The sequence below is a fragment of the Salmo trutta genome, chromosome 23, assembly GCF_901001165.1.
Source record: "Salmo trutta chromosome 23, fSalTru1.1, whole genome shotgun sequence".
Lineage (NCBI taxonomy): Eukaryota > Metazoa > Chordata > Actinopteri > Salmoniformes > Salmonidae > Salmo > Salmo trutta.
Window position 1 is genome coordinate 18,143,290 of NC_042979.1, and position 25,435 is coordinate 18,168,724.

The following is a 25,435-nucleotide window of genomic DNA, read 5'->3' on the forward strand; positions in this document are numbered from 1 at the left end:
CCAAATATATCCAATCCTGGTCTGTGATTCTTAAATTAGCCTATACTGCTAACCTAACTCAAACCAGCCCCTGAAGATTTATTTTCACTGCTTGAGTTTGCAGTATAGCCTAGTGGTTCCAAAACTTTTTGGAGACCAAACTAAAACAAATTCTCTTGTGGACCTCTAGATAAAGCAATGTTATAAGCCTAACCAGTGACCACAGCACAATCAGCACAAGCCAAAACTCAGTAAGAATTGTCCGCGACCCACCAAGTGTGTGTCTACCTACTATTTAGCAACCAGGCTACACAAAGAACATGCCGTCCATACAGGCTTACAATAATTTAATGGTGAATATTTTGGACTCAGTACTTTTGACAATAACTCCTGAATAGTACATTCTTGGTGAAAAAAGTCAGTTGCACAGTACACCAAAAGGAAAGTGTTATTCATTTACACAACTTCAAGGTGAATCTTTTCCCCCCTTTACCTACATTTTCTCTATACAAAGAACTCCATACACACGGACTCTTAACACCATAACTATGGATAGAACATTGCTGCGTCGGCAGCAATTTTAATGAACTATCCAGCGATAGTGTGTTTCCTCTGCCGTCTCTGATGAGCCCGGAGCGGAAGAAACGCTTTGAATGAATCCTCTCAGGAAGTGAAAAAAACCGGAAACATCACAGAGATGGACCGCAAGGTTCACCTGCTGTTCCAAATGGACCACTTAACACTCAAGCAGAGAGAGAGATGGAGGGAGCATTTCAAATAAGGGACATTTATTAAAGGCCTTATTTCATAGATAGAGGGAAGATCCAGTGGGGAAGATCCAGTGGGGAAGATCCAGTGGGGAAGATCCAGTGGGATCCAGTGGGGAAGATCCAGTGGGGAAGATCCAGTGGGGAAGATCCAGTGGGGAAGATCCAGGTGAAGTGGATAGTAAAACATCCTCTCCTGATACTGAACAGTGAGACTATTTGCACCTGCAAGCACATTGCTATGTGACTGTTCACAAAAAAATGTATAATCTAAATCAATTCGGTATTAGATACACAGCATTGGCCATTATATATATTTATATAAAACACTGTAGTTTGTATGAAAAGGCTTGCATGATAAGTAAATGAGTGAGACAATGACATAAATCAATGTATTGTTTAAACAGTCATCTTCATCATTCACTCAACTGGAGGGGCCAACCACCAGAACTAACCCTTGGTCCACATCCAATCAGAAGAGCATCCAAAACCACTGAACCCTGGGGGGAAAAAATCTATAAGAGTCGGGAGAGATCAGCGGTGAAAAGAGGAAATGACGCAGAAGACAGACAGAAAAGCAGGCAGGCAGGGGTATAAAGTAGAGGTAATTAGTGACCCCATACAAGCACGAGGAGAGAAAAGGACGGGGTAGCCTTGACCTTCTTACTCTATTTCAGTGGTCATCAAATGGTTGAGGCATTCCTAGTCGATCGAAACATTGATATAAAAAACAACAACGATAAAGCCTTGCATTCCTTATTTCTTCTGTCTCGCGCTGTTGGCAATAGGTGCACTTATTTCAGCTGCCCTGTGCCCCGGGTTGGCGAAGTGTTCCCATTTTGAACCATTTCATGTGTCTCAAGGTAAAAACTACACCTACTCTGCATGCCCGGAGAGCAAATCAAGTGCACCTATAGGCCTACCGCTAGCCAATCGGATTGCTCAGATCACCATGTCTGTCTGCAGTTTGCTGGAGTGTGCAGAAAAGTTGATACTTTGATTTCAAAAAGTCTAAAACCATGACTAGAGAGAGAGACTTTCAACGAATACAGCCAAGAGGTTCTGTTATGATTGAGTTCATGTTTTTATTCAGCACTTTTTATTCAACACTTTTATAAAGCATGATATTCTCTCTTCCACTTGCGCTGCAACCAGCACTGCAGCGTCAATGAATGAGTAGCAAATTGTAGCGATAGGATTGTGTTGTTATTATTAGCGGATGTGTTTTTTAATATTGAGGAATATTTCACTTTCTCTGGTCATAGGACTAACAACATGAATGCATGAGGCAGAAATAATGTGGTGTGTTGCCATCAGCTCAAAGACAGTGTCCCCTTTTTGCTCAGTATCTGCAGGGGGTGAGAGCTGAGGGACGGTCTGACGGTGAGAGGCAGAACCTTTGACGCTCTCCTTCCGCAAAGAATGACCATCAGATGCAAGCAGAATCAGTCCAGTAAAATAAAGAAAGCACAATATTTCAATGTATGCTCTCGGCTCAGAAAAGTTTGGGGACCACTACTCTATTTCAATGACAGTTCTTCAATTGGAGATATTGAATACAGTAGTTAGTGCTGAGGGATTAACCGAAAAGTCTGTAATTTTCCGTTTTGAAACAACTATTTGACCAACATCGGTTCAATTATTTGAATTCCATTTAGTTCAGTTATTTTTTTCTCTCACGGTTGCTCAGTTTCTCTAGAGATAAATCAGAACAAGCACGAACTGTGTGATGTAGTAGGGAGTTGTAGTTTCCAACAGGCCAATATTCTACATAGTTTAGGGCATAAATTATGGTAATTAACTACAATAACAATAATCCATTGCGCTCCTACTTGTCCAGGTTGTGTGAAACAGACAAGGAGACAAGGAGACAGAGAGTAGAACGGGTGATCTTTTCTTCCGAAAGTATCTCTACCCCAAAAAATGCATTCAAGCAGTCATAAAAGTATGCCATTTACTTTGAAGATTTACTAAAATAAAAATGTTGTCAGACCACATAGGCATCAGCAATAGAGAGATGAGATGACTTGGAATCAAATAATAATGTAATTAAATGAAACAAATGTAATCTATACACAGCAACTGAAATATGTAATTAAAGTAATGTGAATAAATGATGATTAATAAGTGATAAGCAGTAATGGGCAGTCACTACCATCAAGGGAATTGTATTGTTTTTTTCTGTTTTTCAAATCAAACTTTATTTGTCACTTCTGCCGAATACAACAAGTGTAGACCTTACCGTGAAATGCTTACTTACAAGCCCTTAACCAACAGTGCAGTTCAAGAAGAGTTGTTACAGTATTCAACCCACATAATGCATAGCGCATTTAGTGTCCTACATTTTTTATCGAAACCGAAATCTGTGATGTTTTTAATAATCGAACTAACCTCATAAAGCACTAATTGCTCAGCACTAACAGTAATTATTTGGTGCCAAAAGACAAGTCTTGTTGCCTACATCATTTGCCTGAGTAGGTATGATCAAAGCTGGTTCCGTGGCCACAAATCATGAGTAGTAGTAATCATACAGGCCAATGTTTTGCTCTCTCTGCACTATTAATTCTAAGAGGCCTGGAGTTAATTACATAATTCCTCCTAAATAAATGTTTTGAATTTTCCTCTGACCTGTCCCATTTCCCTGGTCCAGACAAGAGCCAATCGGCGCCAATAGCAATGATGGACTGAGGATATTTAGCTCTCAATGATTGGCTGACCTGGCCTTCAGTGTGTGTGTGTGTCATTTAATATCATTTTTCTGGCAGACAAGTGACCCTTGCAGTCGGAGGCGACAAGCTGGCACTGATGTGTTCACTGAGTTCTGCCTGGGAAGGTTCTTAGCCCTCTCTCCTATCTCTCTCTCTCTCCCTCCCTCCCACACACACACACACACACACACACACACACACACACACACACACAGCTAGGGCCCATTTCAGGCTCCGGGGGGAGTTAGGCCTATCTCATGGGTAAAATGATATTAATTAGAGCTCCATGATGCACTTCCATTATCTATTTGAGAGAGTAGGGGGCAGGGAGCGAGGGGTTGGGGAGGAGAGGGCCGTTCTACAGATTCCACTCCCGGGAATTCAGGGTTCTTCTTTTCCGGCGGAGGGCAGTCCTCTAACACCTCCATCACTGCCATGTCAACCTTACATTTAACAGGTTTTAAGGATTGTGTGTAACTAAATGTAATCGAAAATGTAATCTACGTAATCCCCAAAAGTAATTATTTATCATGAGAGGGCCATAAACAACAACTAGAAAGGCTGCGTACTCCAAAAAAGGCTAAAATCTCACCTTTCTGGTAAAACATTATAAATCACCTTTGAGGACAAATCATAAATATGATAAAAGTATGAAATATTTGATATGATGTATTTCCTATTCAACAGAATTGGATGAATAAGGCTTGAAATGACTTATATGCTTTCTAAATATAGTATAATCAAATTATAAAACAACTAAATATAGGATTTTGCCTTCCTTATAATATATTTGTATGTTTAGTGTTAGACAAAATGTACATGTCTAAACAAAAAAAGATTCCACTTCGGCCAGATGATGACATCACCCATCAAGTTAGCCAGGTGTGTCTGGGGGTGATTACGGTAATCTATTGTATTTTATGAACATGTGTACATGTCTAGACAACAGTGACCCCTCCACTTCGCTAGATGTGGCTGGGGGGGGGGGGGGGGGGGGGGGGGGGTTATAGCATTTCCTTCACATGACCCATCAATTTACACAAGTGTGTCTGGGTAAGCCTCATCTAATAATGCTAAAATATTTCTAAAATATTTGTATCATCTGGACAGAACCATGCAGGTCTCCAAAACAGCGGACTTTACGTCTAAAAGGTTTTAAATAAAGCATGAATCAAAGCCTTGCCCTTTCAGTTTAATATAACTTCCCAGCAAGATCGATGGTAGAATATTATTATTTATTTTTTTATGAGCATGGCCTTATTTCTATTACAGCATATTGGATGACTGTCAATCATATTCCATTCACCCCAACAACAAAAAATCTCTCTCTTATGAGCCTCCTAGGTTTTGTATTTTGTATTGACGTCAATGTACCCAGTGGAGGACTCCGTCTACACCATGGTGTTTTAATCAGTTATTTGGCCATGTGAATGTAGTTAGATTGATCCCCTTCCTCCTCTGAGGAGCCTCCACTGGTAGAGATACATTATCATTACAACATTATCATTACAACGGACATAACTACGGTCAGATCTAGCCTAAACCAGCAAAAAATGAAATAATGTAGGACTATATGTTCCCCATATGGTGAAACGTTCACAAATACAAGAGTGCCACATACCAAAATGATATCTGGTCAGGTGTAATATATGTTAGGGCAATTTAATTGGTTATCTGAAGGCTACGATACTGAGTGACCTTATAAAGGTTGTCCCCAATCTGTGTCTGAGCTATTAACTCAGTCCCCACTGAGTTGCCACTGTCCCCATTGTAAAAAAGCATAAGACCTACAGTACAGTGGGTTTTGTACTAGGGACTATGCTTGACTGAAACCTCTGTGTTTGTACTGTAGAAATGTGTCCTAATCCACCAAATGAAGAGGGCAACATTGCCATTAGCCATCACTAAGGCAGAATTAAGCCAGTACAACTACAACCTTTACAAAGTACAGGAGGCAAACAATTCAACAGCAGTGCAGTAGCTATGCAGCCTATTTATCTCATACAGTGCCTTCAGAAAGTATTCACACCCATTGACTTTCTCCACATTTTGTTGTGTTACAGCTTGAATTTAAAATGGATTCAATTGAGATTGTGTGTCACTGGCCTACACACAATAACCCATAATGTCAAAGCGGAATTATGTTTTTAGAATTATTTTCAAATTGATTAAAAATGAAAAGCTGAAATGTCTTGAGTCAATGAGTATTCAACCTCTTTGTTATGGCAAGCCTAAATAAGTTAAGGAGTAAAAATGTTCTTAACAAGTCACATAAGTTGCATGGACTCAACTCTGTGTGCAATAATAGTGTTTAACTTTTTGAGGAATGGGGGGCAGTATTGAGTAGCTTGGATGAAAAACATGCCCAAAGTAAAATGCCTGCTACTCAGGCACAAAAGCTAGAATATGCATATAATTAGTAGATTTGGATATAAAACACTCTGAAGTTTCTAAAACTGTTTGAATTATGTCTGTGAGTAGAACAGAACTCATATGGCAGGCAGAAACCTGAGGAAAAATCCAACCAGGAAGTGGGAAATCTGAGGTTTGTAGTTTTTCAAGTGATTGCCTATCTAATACACAGTGTCTGTGGGGTCATTTTGCACTTCCTAAGGCTTCCACTAGATGTCAACAGTCTTTAGAACCTTGTTTCAGGCTTCTACTGTGAATGGGAAGAGAATAAGAGCTGATTCAGTCGTGTGTCTGGAAAATTGGCATGAGCTCAAACATGCGCGTGGCCGTGAGAACGAGCTGCCTTTCCTTTCAATTCTAAAGACAATGGAATTGTCCGGTTGGAATATTATTGCAGATTTATGATAAAAACATCCTAAAGATTGATTCTATACATCGTTTGACATGTTTCTACGAACTGTAAATGGAACTATTTTGACTTTGTCTGGACTAAACTCACGCGCTTAGTGAATTTGGAGTGCTGGACTAAACCCGCGAACAAAATGGAGGTATTTGGACATAAATATGAACTTTATCGAACAAAACAAACATTTATAGTGGAACTGGGATTCCTGGGAGTGCATTCTGATGAAGATCAAAGGTAAGTGAATATTTATAATGTTATTTGTGACTTCTGTTGACTCCAAAATGGCGGGTATCTGTATGGCTTGTTTTGATATCTGAGCGCTGTACTCAGATTATTGCAAAGTTTGCTTTCGCCGTAAAGCTTTTTTGAAATCTAACACAGCGTTTGCATTAAGGAGAAGTTTATCTATAATTCTGTGCATAACACTTGTATCTTTTATCAAAGTTTATGATGAGTATTTCTGTAAATTGATGTGCTCATTCACCGGGGGTTTTGGAGGCAAAACATTTCTGAACATTACAGGCCAATGTAAAATGGGGTTTTTGGATATAAATATGAACTTTATCGAGCAAAACATACATGTATTGTGTAACATGAAGTCCTATGAGTGCCATCTGATGAAGATCATCAAAGGTTAGTGATTAATTTTAGCTGTATTTCTGTTTTTTGTGACGCCTCTCCATGCTTGGAAAATGGCTGTGTGGTTTTCTTGTCTAGGTGCTGTCCTAACATAATCTAATGCTATGATTTCGCCGTAAAGCCTTTTTGAAATCGGACAATGTGGTTGGATTAACGAGAAGATTATTTTTTAAATGGTGTATAATACTTGTATGTGTGAGAAATTTGAATTATGAGATTTTTGTTGTTTTGAATTTGGCGCTCTGCTATTTCACTGGCTGTTGGCGAGGTGGGACACTACCGTCCCATATGTCCTAGAGAGGTTTTAACATGATTCTTGATTGACTACCTCATCTCTGTAACCCACACATACAATTAAGGTCCTTCAGTTGAGTAGTGAATTTCAAACACAGATGCAACCACAAAGACCAGGGAGGCTAAGAAGGGCACCTATTGGTAGATGAAGTTATTAATTACACTTTGGATGGTGTATCAATGCATCCAGTCACTACAAAGATACTAACTCAGTTGCAGGAGAGGAAGGAAACCGCTCAGGGATTTCAACATGAGGCTAATGGTAATTTTAAAACTCTTACTGAGTTTAATGGCTGTGATAGGAGACAACTGAGGATGGATCAACAACATTGTATTTACTCCACAATACTAACTGAAATGACAGAGTGAAAAGAATGAAGCCTGTACAGAATTAAAAATATTCAAAAACATGAATCCTGTTTGCAATAAGGCACTAACGTAAAACTGCAAAAAATTGTGGCAAAGTAATTAACTTCATGTCCTGAGTACCCACTGCTAGCTTTCTTCTGAAGCTAAGCAGGGTTGGTCCTTGTCAGTCCCTAGATGGGAGACCAGATGCTGCTGGAAGTGGTGTTGGAGGGCCAGTAGGAGACACTCTTTCCTCTGGTCAAAAACAAAAACAAATATCCCAACACCCCAGGGCAGTGATTGGGGACATTGCCCTGTGTAGGGTGCTGTCTTTCGGGTGGGACGTTAAACAGGTGTCCTGACTCTCTGTGGTCACTAAAGATTCCATGGCACTTATCCTAATAAAAATAAAGAATAACCCTGGAATGAGTAGGTGTGTCCAAACTTTTGACTGGCACTGTACATTGACTCGGGGTTAAATATGAGTGTTTTATTTTTCATTAATATTTTACAAATGTTAGAATTTTACTTCCAATTTGACAGAGTATTTTGTGTAGATCGCCGACAAAAAATGACAATTAAATCATTGTGTAACAAAATGTGGAAAGAGTCAAGGGGTGTGAATACTTTCTGAAGGCACTCACTGTAGCTGCCCTACCTGAAGCCCGAAGAAAGAAAATTACTTAACCAACAGAACAATTAATTGCCCTCTCAGGGTCCGCAAACAGATGCTCCTAAAGAGGCTGTAAGCAATTTCACCTCGCCACCCGGCACCAAAAATAGTTTGGTGCTCCACATGCTGAGGGAAAATGTGATTCATATATCTAACTTGTGTTATTGCCAGAAGACAGAGACAAATGATCACATGGTAACTGTTCAATGTTGAAGCTAATTAAATACATTAAAGGAAACATAGTGTCACCTTGTGTTATAAATTATATTTCGCCAAATGCTGCAGCACTCCTCCAAGTTATTTTCAGGGCAAGTGGAAAAACGTGGCCTTGCCGTCTGCTGGCTAAATGCTAACGCTGAAGCTTTTCTGTATTGAGATTAACTTCTCTTTTGATTGAATTTAGATAATATCTATGTATATAGAGTCAGTTTTCCCCTTGACAATCATAACTTTAACAGTTAGAACAGAGGTCTCAATTAAAGAGGCATTTGTGGCCCCCACTTGTGCTCCCAATTGAAATGGGATAGAACAATTCATGCAACAGTACCAACTGCATTCTACACAATGAGGCAAGAAATTGTTTCATGTAGAATGATTTTGTAGCATATACCTATAAACATGCAGGTACACAAGTTTCAAGTTTTATTAGTCGAGTGCTATGTACGGGATACACAAGTAATGGGATTTTTTTTTTTTTTATACAGTTACATGTCTGGATATTTTTGACAATATATAGTATTGTTTTGACAATATCGCAATATTATTTTTGCGGTAGTTGGCAGTACCTGCACCAAAAATCCAGTATTTTTTCCTTTATAGCTTGTTCTCCATCTTTTTTTCTTTTTTTTTTTTTTTTTTTTTAAATAGGGAGACAATTTGTTTTCAGTACTTTTGTTTTAAAATGTTCTCTCTTGTCTCTCTGCAGCAGACATATGATGAGCAATATATTTGGAACATCAAATCACAATAAAATCACAGTACTGAATTGCAATACATATGAAATTGTGAGAATCACAATATATATGGTATTGGCACCTGAGTATATTGATAATATCGCATCGTGAGGTCCCTGGAAATTCCCAGCCCTAGTATACACTGTCCAACAAAATGTTTACTTGCAGGTTTCTACTCAACAATGCAACAACAATATTAAATAATAAAAGATAAGAATATGAAGAAAATGGCTAAGTAGGATCTAATAAACATTTTAGCATGGGTATAAAACAAGAAGGCACAATTTATAGTCCAATATTTGTGTTGGGGAAGGGGGGATTGGGGGGAAAGTGTTTAAATTGTGCAGTATATATATATATATATATATATATATATATATATATATATATATATATATATATATATATATATATATATATATATATATATATATATATATATATACATATACACAGTGAATTATAAGTGAAATAATCTTTCTGTAAACAATTGTTGGAAAAGTGATGCGTCATGCGCAAAGTAGATGTCCTAACCGACTTGCCAAAACTATAGTTTGTTAACAAGAAATTTGTGGAGTGGTTGAAAAACGAGTTTAAATGGCTCCAATCTAAGTGTATATAAACTTCCGACTTCAACTGTGTGTGTGCATATATATATATATATATGCACACTTTTCCAACAATTGTTTACAGAAAGATTATTTCACTTATAATTCACTGGATCGCAATTCCAGTGAGTCAGAAGTTTACATACAATAAGTTGACTGTGCCTTTAAACAGCTTGGAAAATTCCAGAAAATGATGTCATTGCTTTAGAAGCTTCTGATAGGCTAATTGACATAATTTGAGTCAATAGGAGGTGTAACTGTAGATGTATTTCAAGGCCTACCTTCAAAGTCAGTGGCTCTTTGTTTGACATCATGGGAAAATCAAAAGAAATCAGCCAAGACCTCAGAAAAAGTCTGGTTCATCTTTGGGAGCAATTTCCAAACTCTTGAAGGTACCACGTTCACCTGTACAAACAATAGTACGCAAGTATAAACACCATGGGACCACACAGCCGTCATACCGCTAAGGAAGGAGACTAGAGATGAACGTACTTTGGTGCGAAAGGTGCAAATCAATCCCAGAACAACAGCAAAGGACCGTGCGAAGATGCTGGAGGAAACAGGTACAAAAGTATATATATCCACAGTAAAACGAATCTCATATTACGACATAATCTCAAAGCCCGCTCTGCAAGGAAGAAGCCACTGCTCCAAAACCGCCATAAAAAAGCCAAACTACGGTTTGCAACTGCACATAGGGATCGTACTTTTTGGAGAAATATCCTCTGGTCTGATGAAACAAAAATAGAACTGTTTGGCCATAATGACCATTGTCATGTTTGGAGGAAAAAGGGAGAGGCTTGCAAGCCGAAGAACACCATCCCAACCGTGAAGCACGGCGGTGGCAGCATCATGTTGTGGGGTGCTTCACTGCAGGAAGGACTGGTGCACTTCACAAAATAGATGGCATCATGAGGCAGGAAAATTATGTGGATATATTGAAGCAACATCTCAAGACATCAGTCAGGAAGTTAAAACTTGGTCGCAAATGGGTCTTCCAAATGGACGATGACCCCAAACATACTTCCAAAGTTGTGGCAAAATGGCTTAAGGACAACAAAGTCAAGGTATTGGAGTGGCCATCACAAAGCCCTGACCTCAATCCTATAGAAATTATGTGGGCAGAACTGAAAAAGTGTGTGCGAGCAAGGAGGCCTACAAACCTGACTCAGTTACACCAGCTCTGTCAGGAGGAATGGGCCAAAATTCACCCAACATTGTGGGAAGCTTGTGGAAGGCTACACGAAACGTTTGACCCAAGTTAAACAATTTAAAGGATGTGCTACCAAATACTAATTGAGTGTATGTAAACTTCTGACCCACTGGGAATGTGATAAAGAAATAAAAGCTGAAATAAATCATTCCCTCTACTATTATTCTGACATTTCACATTCTTAAAAAATTGTGGGGATCCTAACTGACCTAAGACAGGGAAGTTTTACTAGGATTAAATGTATTTGGCTAAGGTGTATGTAAACGTCTGACTTCAACTGTATATATATATATATATACATATATATATATATATATATATACATACACAGTGGGGGGGGAAAGTATTTGATCCCCTGCTGATTTTGTACGTTTGCCCACTTACAGAGAAATGATCAGTCTATAATTTTAATGGTAGGTTTATTTGAACAGTGAGAGACAGAATAACAACAAAAAAATCCAGAAAAACACATGTCAAAATTGTTATAAAATGATTTGCATTTTAATGAGGGAAATAAGTATTTGACCCCTCTGCAAAACATGACTTAGTACTTGGTGGCAAAACCCTTGTTGGCAATCACAGAGGTCAGACGTTTCTTGTAGTTGGCCACCAGGTTTGCACACATCTCAGGAGGGATTTTGTCCCACTCCACTTTGCAGATCTTCTCCAAGTCATTAAGGTTTCGAGGCTGATGTTTGGCAACTCGAACCTTCAGCTCCCTCCACAGATTTTCTATGGGATTAAGGTCTGGAGACTGGCTAGGCCACTCCAGGACCTTAATGTGCTTCTTCTTGAGCAACTCCTTTGTTGCCTTGGCTGTGTGTTTTGGGTCATTGTCTCTGAACGGATTCAACGACTCCGGTCGGAATATTATCACTTTTAAAAAAAAATTTAAACAGCGGTTGACATGCTTCGAAGTACGGTAATGAAATATTTAGAAATCTTTTGTCACGAAATGCGCCATGCGCATGACCGTTATTTACCATTAGTGTCTAGAACGCACAAACAAAACGTCGCTGTTGGAACATAACTATGGATTATTTTGGACCAAACCTACATTTTTTATTGAAGTAGAAGTCCTGGGAGTGCATTCTGACGAAGAACATCAAAGGTAATCAAACTTTTCTAATAGTAAATCTGATTTTGGTGAAGGCTAAACTTGCTGGGTGTCTAAATAGCTAGCCCTGTGATGCCGGGCTATCTACTGAGAATATTGTAAAATGTGCTTTCACCGAAAAGCTATTTTAAAATCGGACATATCGAGTGCATAGAGGAGTTCTGTATCTATAATTCTTAAAATAATTGTTATGTTTTTTTGTGAACGTTTATCGTGAGTAATTTAGTAAATTCACCGGAGGTTTGCGGGGGGTATGCTAGTTCTGAACGTCACATGTTAATGTAAAAAAGCTGTTTTTTTATATAAATATGAACTTGATTGAACAAAACATGCATGCATTGTATAACATAATGTCCTAGGGTTGTCATCTGATGAAGATCATCAAAGGTTAGTGCTGCATTTAGCTGTGGTTTTGTTTTTTGTGACATTATATGCTAGCTTGAAAAATGGGTGTCTGATTATTTCTGGCTGGGTACTCTGCTGACATAATCTAATGTTTTGCTTTCGCTGTAAAGCCTTTTTGAAATCGGACAGTGTGGTTAGATTAACGAGAGTCTTGTCTTTAAAATGCTGTAAAATAGTCATATGTTTGAAAAATTGAAGTTTTCGGATTTTAGAGGAATTTGTATTTCGCGCCACGCCCATCATTGGATATTGGAGCAGGTGTTCCGCTAGCGGAACATCTAGATTTAAGTTAAAGCATGCCCGGTGTCTTCATTGACATTTTCAACCTCTCCCTGATCGAGTCAATAATACCTACATGTTTCAAGCAGCCCACCATAGTCCCTGTGCCCAAGGAAGCAAAGGTAACCTGCCAAAATGATTACTGCCCCATAGCACTCACGTCGGTAGCCATGAAGTGCTTTGAAAGGCTGGTCATGGCTCACATCAACAGCATCTTCCTGGATGCCCTAGACCCACTCCAATTCGCATACCGCCCCAACAGATCACGCAATCTCAATAGCACTCCACACTGCCCTTTCCCACCGGGACAAAAGGAACACCTATGTGAGAATGTTGTTCCTTGACTACAGCTCAGCATTCAACACCATAGTGCCCACGTAGCTCATCACTAAGCTAAGGACCCTGGGGCTAAACACCTCCCTCTGCAACTGGACCCTGGACTTCCTGACGGGCTGGCCCCAGGTGGTAAGAGTAGGCAACGACACGTCTGCCATGCTGATCCTCAACACTTGGGCCCCTCAGGGGTGTGTATTTAGTCCCCTTCTGTACTCCCTGTTCACCCACGACTGCGTGGCCAAACACGACTCCAACATCATCATTAAGTTTGCTGACGACACAACAGTGGTAGGTCCGATCACCGACAACAAAGAGACAGCCTATAGGGAGGAGGTCAGAGAACTGGCAGTGTGGTGCCAGGACAATAACCTCTCCTTCAATGTGAGCAAGACAAAGGAGCTGATCGTGGACTACAGGAAAAAGGCGGGCCAAACAGGCCCCCATTAACATCAATGGGACTGTAGTGGAGCGGGTCGAGAGTTTCAAGTTCCTTGGTGTCCACATCACCAACGAACTATCATGGTCCAAACACACCAAGACAGTCGTGAAGAGGGCACAACAAAACCGTTTCCCCCTCAGGAGACTGAAAAGATTTGGCATCGGTTCCCAGATCCTCAAAGGTTCTACAGCTGCACCATCGAGAGCATCCTGACCGGTTGCATCACTGCCTGGTATGGCAACTGCTCGGCATGTGACCGTAAGGCGCTACAGACGGTAGTGCGTACGGCCCAGTACATCACTGGGTCGAAGCTTCCTGCCATCCAGGACCTATATAATAGGCGGTGTCAGAGGAAAGCCCATAAAATTGTCAGAGACTCAAGTCACCCAAGTGATAGACTGTTTTCTCTGCTACCGCACGGCAAGCGGTACCGGGGGGGCAAGTCTAGGATCAAAAGGCTCCGTAACAGCTTCTACCCCCAAGCCATAAGACTGCTGAGCAATTAATCAAATGGCCACCGGACTATTTACATTGACCCCTCCCAATTTGTTTTGTACACTGCTGCTACTTCTTGCTTAATATCTATGCACAGTCACTTCACCCCTACCTACATGTACAAATTACCTCAACTAACCTGTACACTGACTCGGTACCAGTACCCCATGTTACTTTAGTTAATTTGGTCAATATTTTCTTAACTCTTCTTGAACTGCACTGTTGGTTAAGGGCTTGCAAGTGAGCATTTCACAGTAAGGTCTACACTTTTTGTATTCGGTGCATGTGACTAATAAAGTTTGATTTGATACCGTCTGCCCAATGGTAAGGGAGAGAACAGCTCGTTGCTAGAGTGTGTAGGGTCCTTCATGATGCTGCGGGCCTTCCTCAGGCACTGTTTCAAGTAGATGTCCTGGATGGATGGGAGCACGGCCCCAGTAATGTACTGAGCTGTCTTCACCACCCACTGGAGGGCCTTGTGGTCGTAGACAGAGCAATTCCCATATCAGGCCATGATGCAACCAGTCAGGATGCTCTCGATGGCGCAACGGTAGTATTTGGAGAAGACCCGGGGTGGCATGCCGTTTTTCTTCAGCCATCTTAGGAAGTAGGCAAGATTGGTGGGTGTTGTTGGTCCATGTCAAGTCCTCAGTGATGTGGACGCAGAGGAACTTAAAACTGCTGACTACTGCAGTCCTGTTGATGTGGATTGTGGCATGTTCCCTCCTCTGCTTTCTGAAGTCAACAATCAACTCCTTTGTTTTGCCGATGTTGAGGGAGAGGTTGTCCTGGCACCACAATGCCAGTTCACTTACATCCGCCCTTGTGGGTACATCATCAACACATTATCTATTGAAGCCTGTGACTGACAATGTATATTCCTCAAAATGTATGGATGAGTCCTGGGTGGATTTGGACATATTCCAATCACTATTACTCTCAAAACAGTCCTGCAGCATCGAGTCTGCCGTCTCTGTCCAGCGCTTTACTATTCTGTGTTGGTGGCTCCCTCTTGAGTTGCTGCTTGTAGACTGATTGCCTGAAGTGGGGGCCGGGGGTGGCTTTGTACGCATCACGGATGCTAGTATATACACTGAGTGTACAAAACATTAAGAACACCTTCCAAATATTGAGTTGAACCCCGCTCTTTTGAGTTCAGAACAGCCTCAATTCCTTGGGGCATGGACTCTACAAGGTGTGGAAAGCGTTCCACCAGGATGCTGGCCCATGTTGACAACAATGCTTCACACAGTTGTCAGGTTGGCTGGATGTCCTTTGGGTGGTGGACCATTCTTGATACACACATGGGGGAACTGTTGAGCGTGAAAAACCCATCAGCGGTGCAGTTCTTAACACAAACCGGTGCACCTGGTTCAAAGGCACTTAAATATTTTGTCTTGCCCATTCACCCTCTGAATGGCACACATACACAATCCATGTCTCAATTGTCTCAAGGCTTTCAAATTATTCTTAAATCTGTCTCCTCCCATTCATCTACACTGATTGAAGTGAATTTAACAAGTGACATCAATAAGGGATCATAGCTTTCCCTGGATTCACCTGCTCAGTCTGGCATGGAGAGAGCAGGAGTTCATAATGTTCTGTACACTCAGTGTACATGGTCCAGAACGTTTTTATTTTTTTTATTGTGCGGCAGGATACATGTTGGGGATATTTTGAAGAAGAAAAAATGTCAACGTGCTTGGTTAAAATCACCCGTAGCAATAAAGACTGCTTTGGTGATAGGTGGGATGGGTTGAGAGTGGCTGAGGGTTTGGATTAAAGGGCTTATGTTTGGTAATGTATTATTGTAATGTGACTTCTAAATAAAAGTACCATGTATGTATATGTAGCAAAAAAGCTGTAGAAAAGCTGTAAAAAATATATTTGTCCTCCGAAGGGGTGGAGGGGTTACATTTTTTTAAATAATAAATAAATAAATAAAGACTGCTTCTGGGTGAGAGGATTTTTGCTAATTAATGATCTTGTACAGTTCGCTGAGTGTCGCCTTGATGTTTGCTTGTGGCGGTATGTGATAATAACCCATGTGAATTCCCTCAGCATATAGTGGGGTCGGCATATTAAGCATCAGAAACTCCAGTTTGGGTGAACAGGAGCTTGAGATATTTTGTTGTTGAGGAAACATACCCCTTCCTCCTACTATTACCAGAACCGGCGTTCAATCTACATGGAAAATGGAAAAGCAGTCTGCTATTCAACCAGAGTCGAGTGTATCGTTCGTAAGCCATGTCTCTGAATAAACAAAGACACAGCATTCCCTGATGTCCCTCTGCGATTGAAGCCTTGCTCTGAGTTCAAAGTTTATTTTCCAGCAATTGGACATTAGCCATCAGGATACTAGGGAGGAGGCCATGTAGCCTGTCTTTTCAGCCTAGCTTGGAGACCTACTTTCCTTCCTCTTCATCATCGCTGGCATTGCCTTCAGTCATCTTAGTCAGCAGCAACAGGTAAGCCCGCTGTGTGTGTGGAACAAAGGAGGGAATGTAGTATTCCAGATCTGGGAGGCTGAGAGAAGTATGTAGCTTCCTATTCATGATCCAGAAGTTTTTGTCGGTCATAGGAAATTATTGCATGAACATTCTGAGCAAACAAAGTAATAATTAACGCAAAAATAGCCACAAAAAAGCACAGTCGAGCAGGAACCGGCAAGACACACACCCACCTCAGCACTGCCATCTTATTCAGTAGTACTGTGTTGTACCTAGTGATTCATTGTTTTGTTGTTATTGTTTTCCCCCAGCATATGGCGCTCCTGACAACTGCCTTTACAGGCATGAGGCCTTAGTCCAATTTACTTAACTTCTATTGCAGGGTGTGTGTATCAGGTTAACATACAAAACTGACCTTGGATCAGTCCTAAAGGATCAGACGGCTTTGCTGAGGTATTTCTCATTATGAAAGGGCAAACAGGTTAGCACGTTAGCACCAGGAAAGGTTTTAAAGGCTCTCCCAGTGGTATGTGTCTGTGTGACATGCTGACAGCCTACATTCACACACAATGCATTTCCTTTGATGACATGCCTCTGTGCCACGTGAAGTGGCCCTCCCCCTCTCCGCATTCCAGCCATACGTCACTGGTCATTTCTCCGTGATTATAATTACCTTAAAAGCATTGGAATTTCTGTAGAGACCCACACACGCCACACATCCAACCCTCAATACCTCCACCTCTCCGCAACACCCCCAACCCTCCCCATCTAGGCCCATAGGTATCCCTTTGGATAAGAACATACTCCACAATTGAGACCACGGCAGTTTGATTACCTACCCCCCTCCCAAAAAATATCGAAATTGTTGCTTACTACGACAGCTAGGCTAGATTTGTCAGTGACAGCATAAACACCAGTAATGGCCATAGTGTAGTGCTGGGCAGTGTACCGTATTTTACTATATACCGGTATTGATGCACGGACCGGTTTGGGTTTTTACTTTACCTTCTAGAACGGTATTGGAATGTTTGGTTTGTTAAATGTGATACGCTGTTGTAACGTTCATTTTTATAGTTTACTCCACTCTCTCTCCATGCCACTTTCCACACAGACCTAGCACCGCCAGCTTATTTGTAGTTGCTTGACCACGAGACACTTACGATGAGTCTGCAGGGTCAGTGCAACAATGTTGATGACGACGATGTTGTTTCTGCTTTTCTTCTTAATATAAATCCACAAACGTTAAAAAAAATGTTTTACATCTGCAAACAGCTAGCTTTTATTTTCTTAGAAAGTTATGGATAAATCGCCTTAGCCGCTAAAGCTAGCCGCTAATGCTAATCACTAATTAGCTGGCTATCTATACTGAACATAAAAATAAAACGCAACATGTAAAGTGTTGGTCCCATGTTTCATGAACTGAAATAAAAGATCCAAGAAATTCTCGTACAAAAACTAATTTCTTTCAAATTTGGTGCACAGATTTGTTTACATCCCTGTTAGCGAACATTTCTCCTTTGCCAAGATAATCCCTCCACCTGACAGGTGTAGCATATCAAGAAGCTGATTAAACAGCATGACCATTACACAGCTGCATCTTGTGCTGGGGACAGTAAAAGGCCACTCTAAAATGTGCAGTTTTGTCACAACACACAATGCCACAGATGTCTCAAGTTTTTAGGGAGCATGCAATTGGCATGCTGACTGTAGGAATGTCCACCAGAGCTGTTGCCAGAGAATTTAATGTTAATTTCTTTACCATAAACTGCCTCCAACGTTGTTTTAGAGAATTTGGCAGTACCGGCCTCACAACCACAAACCACATGTAACCACGCCAGCCCAAGACCTCCAGATCCGGCTTCTTCACCTGTGGGATCATCTGAGACCAGCCACCTGGACAACTGATGAAACTGAGGAGTATTTCTGTTTGTAATAAAGTCCTTTAGTGGGGAAAAACTCATTCTGATTGGTTGGGCCTGGCTCTCTAATGGGTGGGCATGGCTCTCAAGTGGATGAGCTTATGCCCTCCCATGGCTGCGCCCTTACCTAGTCATGTGAAATGCATGACTAGGCCTAAATCAGCACGTTGTTTGTGCAACAATATCTTCTAAATCAAAGAGGAATAGTCGAAGCATGAACGTTAGCTATATGAAGTAGCAAAGAGAAAACATTTAATGTAGCCAAAGATTATAAGGTCTCCTAGTAAACACTGATCAATACTTTGGTTCCTACCCTGTCAGAATAAGTCCTCCCTGGAATTTTCAGTCATTGTCATGTCAAACAATATTGTATTCAAAGTGCCAACTATTATATTCTAACTATAGGATTAGAATACTAATTATATTTCCATGATTCCAACTAGAGGTCGACCGATTAATCGGAATGGCTGATTAATTAGGGCCGATTTCAAGTTTTCATAACAATCGGTAATCTGTATTTTTTTACACCTTTATTTAATATTAATATACAGTTAAGAACACATTCTTATTTTCAATGACGGCCTAGGAACGGTGGGTTAACTGCCTTGTTCAGGGGCAAAACAACAGATTTTTACCTTGTCAGCTCGGGGATTCGTTTTTGCAACCTTCCAGTTACTAGTCCAACGCTCTAACCACCTGCCTTACATTCCACTCCACGAGGAGCCTGCGTGGCAGGCTGATTACCTGTTACAGGACGGCAGCAAGAAGCCAAGGTAAGTTGCTAGCTAGCATTAAACTTATCTTATAAAAAACAATCAATCTTAACATAATCACAAGTTAACTACACATGGTTGATGATATTACTAGTTTATCTAGCGTGTCCTGCGTTGCATATAATCGATGCGGTGCCTGTTCATTTCTCATCGAATCACAGCTTACTTCTCCAAACGGGTGATTGCACCAATGTGTACCTAACCATAAACATCAATGCCTTTCTTTAAAATCAATACACAAGTATATATTTTTAAACCTGCATATTTAGTTAATATTGCCTGCTAACATGAATTCTTATAATTAGGGAAATTGTGTCACTTCTCTTGCGTTCCGTGCAAGCAGTCAGGGTATATGCAGCAGTTTGGGCCGCCTGGCTCGTTGCGAACTGTGTGAAGTACATTTATTCCTAACAAAGACTGTAATTAATTTGCCAGAATTGTACATAATTATGACATAACATTGAAGGTTTTACAATGTAACAGCAATATTTAGACTTAGGGATGCCATCCGTTAGATAAAATACGGAACGGTTCCGTATTTCACTGAAAGAATAAACGTTTTGTTTTCTAAAGGATAGTTTCCGGATTCAACCATATTAATGACCAAAGGCTCGTATTTCTGTGTGTTATTATGTTATAATTAAGTCTATGATTTGATATAGCAGTCTGACTGAGCGATGGTAGGCAGCAGCAGGCTCGTAAGCATTCATTCAAACAGCACTTTCGTGCGTTTGCCAGCAGCTCTTCACTGTGCTTCAAGCATTGAGCTGTTTATGACTTCAAGCCTATCAACTCCCGAGATTAGGCTGGTGTAACCGATGTGAAATGGCTAGCTAGTTAGCGGGGTGCGCGTTAATAGCGTTTCAATCGGTGACGTCACTTGCTCTGAGACGTGGAGTAGTTGTTCCTCTTGCTCTGCACGGGCCGCGGCTTTTGTGGAGCCATGGGTAACGATGCTTCGAGGGTGGCTGTTGTCGATGTGTTCCTGGTTCGAGCCCAGGTAGGGGCAAGGAGAGGGACGGAAGCTATACTGTTACACTGGCAATACTAAAGTGCCTATAAGAACATCCAATAGTCAAAGGTATATGAAATACAAATGGTATAGAGAGAAATAGTCCTATAATTCCTATAATAACTACAACCTAAAACTTCTTGCCTGGGAATATTGAAGACTCATGTTAAAAGGAACCACCAGCTTTCATATGTTCTCATGTTCTGAGCAAGGAACTTAAACGTTAGCTTTTTTACATGGCACATATTGCACTTTTACTTTCTTCTCCAACACTTTGTTTTTGCATTATTTAAACCAAATTGAACGTTTCATTATTTATTTGAGGCTAAATTGATTTTATTGATGTATTATATTAAGTTAAAATAAGTGTTCATTCAGTATTGTTGTAATTGTCATTATTACAAATAAAAAAAAAAATATATATAAAACAATCTGCCAATTAATCGGTACCGGCTTTTTTGGTCCTCCAATAATCGGTATCGGCGTTGAAAAATCATAATCGTCCGACCTCTAATTCCAACAGTTCACCCAAGTGTATTGATCTAAATTGCAAGTAAAATTGGAATTGTAACATTTGGCAGCAAAGGCCTCAAATCTTTGCCCATGTCGTGCAGCCCTATGTGGCAGTGTGGAAATTTCAAGTGAATTTCAAGATTTCAAGCGAGTGCAGGAAATGCAAAAATGTATGAAAATGTTTAACTGAACAGTATAAAACAATCATAATGGAAAAAGACCCAATGAAATCAATCTGAATTTATGTGCCGGGTCATGCACTACTCCTGAAGCAAATGTAGAACTTTATTATTCAAAAACATAAAATTCCATAAAATACCATCATAAATTTGAAAAATACTGTGATGATATTTTGGCCATATCGCCCAGCCTTACCGTAGTGTGAGTCCCTAAATGAGATTTTAGAGTGTAGACTGGAGCGAGGGAGAGTTAGCTCCATGCTGACACAAGGTCTCGGACAGAGCACCGCCAAGCACTTTTGCTTCCAAAGCCTTACCTCAGCACAGCAGTATACATAACCACCTACAGAACAACTGAGGACAGGGGTCTAGGCTGCTACACACTGACAGACCCACCAGCCCATGAAAATGCTAATGGTTAACACAGCTACTCAAGTGGAACCAAAGTGGTGCCGGAGGAATACACACCAGTTAATAAGATGGGTACACACTCACCATGACCTTGCGGTGGAACCGTAACGAGAAAGCTGAGGGAGCACTAGTAGCCAATATAAGTGGATATTATAATACACAATAATGCCAATATTTTTGGTATTTCTGAAAATGGTTAGCAGGCCGATTGATCTATACTCTCTAGAAGTCAAAAGCCTTGTTGACAGCGGATTCATGAATCATAGCATTATTGTTTTACAGAAATACCTAACGCAGATATAGGCTTTTAGAAGTATTGTCCTTTCATGAAGGATGACCTCTAACAAGGGGACAAGGAGGATAAGGAAGGAATCAGTGACATCCTACAGGATACATCTGGAGCAGCACAAATAACAGGCTAAGTCCTAGGGACAAAGACATAGAGATAATTCAATAATCCACTTCATTACCATTCACACAAAGCCCTTCTCGTTTAGTTTAACAGTGCCGTAAAATAGAACGATCACTGTGACGGTTATAAGACGCCTGAGCGCAATGAAAAAGCTATTGTTAGACAAAGTACAGCAATAATACAACTGATGGTCTGAATAAATGAAATTAAAAAGTCAAGAAAACAAAAGTGTCTCCCTACACTCAACCTAAAGCACCACCACTTGACTGAGACAAGGCAAACTGAACATGCTTCTTGGATCTGACAAAATGTTTAAAAAAAAAATCAATAATAATAATTATATATATATGTATATATACTGAAAGAATAAACCGGGTCATGCACTACTCCTGAAGCAAATGCAGAACTTTATTATTCAAAAACATAAAATACCATAAAATACCATCATAAATTTGAAAAATACTGTGATGATATTTTGGCCATATCGCCCAGCCTTACCGTAGTGTGAGTCCCTAAATGAGATTTTAGAGTGTAGACTGGAGCGAGGGAGCAGATATATATGTACTGAAAGAAGCAGATATATATGTACTGAAAGAATAAATAGCAGATATGTACTGAAAGAATATATATATATATATATCAAACTCCAGCATCTGTGCCACCCTCCCTGCAAACCTCTACAGGCTCCTCAGCCGTGATTACCCCCAACGGTTGGCTGCTAGGCATGAACAAACTCCCCTTTCATCAACACACGCACACAAACACACACGCACACAAACACACACGCACACAAACACACACGCAGCCTGTTGTGGAGAAGCTTCGTGCTTCCTTCCTCTCATTCCCTGTCCATCTTTCCCCCTCTCCTCGACTCTCTTCCCAATTCCTCTCCTCTGTTTCTCTTCCCCAAATAGGGCCTCCGTTACCTTCCTCTCATTGGTATCCCTTCTCGGTCTCTTCTTCTCTGAAGAGATTACCAGTCTTCCCTCCTTTCCACTCTTTACTCCTCTGTCTCCTTACTTCCTCAGTCTCGACTCATCCTCTTGTCACAGTCTCTCTTCCACTCCCCCCCTTTGCTCCTCTAATATCCTTACCTGTGCTCCCCCTCTCCTCCTCTCCCCCTGACCAAGGTGCTCTGTGTGCGTTTCTCCTCCAGGCTGTGGTTTGTTAACATCTCCTGCTCAGAGGTAGCACACGGTCCACCCAGCATTCCATTATGTTTCCTTGTGGTGGTTGGAGTTCTGTCCGCTGTGGAGGCTTGACTGTGTGAGTTCCCTCTTTTTCAATTTGTTGTTAGCATCGCCCTTTCCTTCCTGTCCGAGTGGGGGGGGTGTTGATCGCAGGGTTGGGGCTGCCTGCTATTGGACTGAGCCCTGGTCAGAAAAAGAATGGTCCCTGGACACTCTACAATAATTTTATTTTTTTATTTTATTTATTTCACCTTCGTTTAACCAGGTAGGCTAGTTGAGAACAAGTTGTCCTTTACAACTGCGACCTGGCCAAGATACAGCAAAGCAGTGCAACACAAACAACAACACAGAGTTACACATGGAATAAACAAACATACAGTCAATAATACAATAGAAAAAGTCTATATACAGTGTGTGCAAATGAGGTAGGATAAGGGAGGTAAGGCAATAAATAGGCCATAGTGGCGAAATAATTACAGAAGATGAGTGTGCAAGTAGAGATACTTGGGTGCAAAGGTGCAAAATAAATAACAGTATGGGGATGAGGTAGGTAGATAGATGGGCTGTTTACAGATGGGCTATGTACAGGTAAAGTGATCTGTGAGCTGCTCTGACAGCTGGTGCTTAAAGCTAGTGAGGGAGATATGAGTCTGACCCACCCCCCAACTAGCACAGTGTGGAGACAGGAATACGTAATGAGAGCGTGTGTGTTTGTTTGTGTGTGCATGTGTGCATGTTTGGATAAAGGGGTAGAGCGAAAGATTAGTGAAGTGGAAAGGACAGGCTGCGTCCAGGGTGAAAGGTCAGGAGTGAGTGGCCATGACCTGGACCTCCTGCTGGACATGGCAGACACAGAGTCTGGACATAGACCTCTCCTGAGACCACATATTCCAGGACCTAGCAGTGTAGCTTCCACCTTGAAAACAAGTACTTCACTTCATCAAAGTATGTAAAGTGCTGAATCCCTTATTTCTCTCACAAGAAAACAATAAATACCTCAAGGTTATACTATGTTTTCCTTTTCCCCACTACTTTTACGACCGCAAAGGAATTATTACCTTGTTTGCTCCGATCCCTTCGTCAAGAAAACACATGTTACCTAGCAAAACCTACCTCAGTACAAAGTACTACACCGCTCATTCCTCTCAGAAAACAACAAAATAGCAGAAGGGGACACAACATCCCTTTTCCCTTTCTCTAAATTACAGTTATTAACATTTCCTTGACGTCCACTCCAGAAAACATACAAATGTACTGCTAGACTAGGCTATAAGTAGCCTCCTTGCCTGAACACTGTTAGATATAATTCCTTGGAGGCAACTGGAAATAAATCAAAGGCAAATCAGCTGTCAGATCTCTAGGGGAAAACACATAGGTACTGTAAGTGTTCTGTGCTTATAGTCACACCTAAATATCTATATGTTTTCAACATTGATACAATAAAAAAAAATTATTCACTAATGTACAGACAAGACACTTGTCTGGAAATGCTGAAGACACAATCACGCTAATAAAAAAAACCAAGACATATGTTTCAAACAAATTACTCTGTTTCAAAATGACATCCTTCAAACCATAGACAATTGGTGGACACAGCAACCCGATAAGTAGGCTTAGCCTATGTGGTGACCACAACAAAGCCCAGTTAGGGCTAGCATCTCCGTCTGTCCTTTCCTTCACTTCTCACACCAAAGGCATTCGGACAGGAAGTAAACACTTGGAGGGAGAACACAGCCCAGCCCATTATTTTCCTCAGGACTTCCTGTGGGAAGTGGAGTCCCGCCAGTCTACATGAAGCTGTGGGCAGGCCAAAGGTTAAAAAAAAAATGAGGCGTTTCCACACGCAGGAGGCTCGGCACTGGAGAATGGAACTTGTGATCACCTCACCCCGGATGAAAGAGACATCGAACAGAGCTCAACTAGACGCAGTGATATATACCCAACGTCTAAATAAAAACACTATTTTGCCACGGATGCAAACAAAGACAAAACGATTCCAAGATATTCGGGTGGAAATAACAACGATCTCTTTGGGGTAAATTGACTTGAGTGGAATGACTTATTGTACAATAACAAATCTAGTTTGGCGAGAATTTAACTACTAGCACCACAGGATGTGCCACTAAGCAACATCTCTCAGCTTGAAATGCAACCAAAGAGTTGGTTGCTGTTGGAATTAAAAGACAAAGAGGTTGTTAAAATACATAATTACACAACCTTCAGACCTGATTTTATTATCTGTCTGTTCATACAAAATGTAGTCTTCTCTACGAGGTTAGACTTTATGATTTGTAAATAAGACTAATAAAGATAAAAGCACATTCCAGAACAATAGCAGTGTTTAAACTAGGATTTACACTGCTCAAAAAAATAAAGGGAACACTAAATAACACATCCTAGATCTGAATGAATGAAATAATCTTATTAAATACTTTTTTCTTTACATAGTTGAATTTGCTGACAACAAAATCACACAAAAATAATCAATGGAAATCCAATTTATCA

At 40.7% G+C, this 25,435-nt stretch overlaps 1 protein-coding gene across 3 annotated transcripts in view; it reads right to left on the minus strand.

Moving 5' to 3' along the window:
• Positions 1 to 25,435, minus strand: part of LOC115159519 (colorectal mutant cancer protein) — a 127,830-nt gene that overhangs the window by 61,839 nt on the left and 40,556 nt on the right. The window lies entirely within an intron of this gene.